Source organism: Arachis ipaensis, chromosome B02 (assembly GCF_000816755.2).
Source record: "Arachis ipaensis cultivar K30076 chromosome B02, Araip1.1, whole genome shotgun sequence".
Classification (NCBI taxonomy): domain Eukaryota; kingdom Viridiplantae; phylum Streptophyta; class Magnoliopsida; order Fabales; family Fabaceae; genus Arachis; species Arachis ipaensis.
Genome location: NC_029786.2, coordinates 55,943,403 through 55,944,644, shown reverse-complemented (window position 1 = coordinate 55,944,644; position 1,242 = coordinate 55,943,403).

Sequence of the window (1,242 nt, the reverse complement as noted above, 5' to 3'; positions counted from 1 at the left end):
GGTCAATATTTTACTTTTATATCATTAGAATTTTTTTTATAATTTAAAATTTAAATTTATTATTTAAGACTTAACTTTATTATTTAAGATTTAACCAACCCTACTAGAAAATTAGTTATTACAGACGGATATTTTCGACGAATTTTATCCCATTGAATACAGACAAAATTTCAGAGAAATTTTTTATCGGAAAACAAAAAAAAGAATTAGCATAAATTACGGACGGAAAAGAGAATCTGTCGATAATTCTGTCGGAAAATTAAATAATAAATTTTTAATAATTCTAATATTTATTTTAATCAAAAAAATTGATATTATTGAAAGATAAAATTAAATTAAAATTTATTTCTATATATCGTTTTTGTCCTCAACATTTTCGTCCTATTTAAATTCCTAACGTTTCAAAATCGTCTCAATTTTGTCCTGCCATCAATTTTGTTAACGGATTCCTAATGGTAGGATAAAATTGAACCAATTTTAAAACATTAAGGACTTAAATAGGACGATTAAAACGTTAGGAACAACTTTAAAACTTACCCTAAACGTTAGAGACAAAAACCATACTTTATTCTTTAAAACAATTTTCCCATTGCTACTATGGACCGTGGTGGCATTTTTGTCGCCTAGGAGGCGCACCTTCTAGATGAAAGTTCCTTGCCATTTGACGCTTCTTTTTCAATTTTCCAACAGTTTTGGTGTTTTCACGTTGGAGGTTTCAGGGTATGGAGTTTTCATGTTAACGTGTGTAGATAGCATATATTTTTATATTTTAATTTATATTTTATGTTAATAATAAATTTTGGTAATTGATTTCAGTACCTAATTAAGCATAAGTATATCCTAACTTTTATATAAATAACCGTATGGGCCCCGGTAGAGAGCAACAAAAGCATCTAGAATGCAAGATCCTTTATATATATAAATTAGGAAAATTTTCACATGTTCCATTTACTTTATTGGTATAGCGTTGTAACAGGTACGATACGGTATCCGGTCAGGATTTTGTCTTCACGTGTGACGCGTAATTCCAAAATCATCCTTGTAATTTTAATAGAATGACGCGAGGGGTAGTGAATGAGCAGTGACTATGTGGCTAAATGATGAAGAGAGATCATGGGCTACGTTAAAGTTGGCTTTGATTGGCTTGCACCTCATGGACTTGCTTGGTGCAGGTAGTATAATTGAGAGTGAACAAAAACCGTTATTTCAACTATGGTTGAGCTTTTTTCATGCTGGAACAAA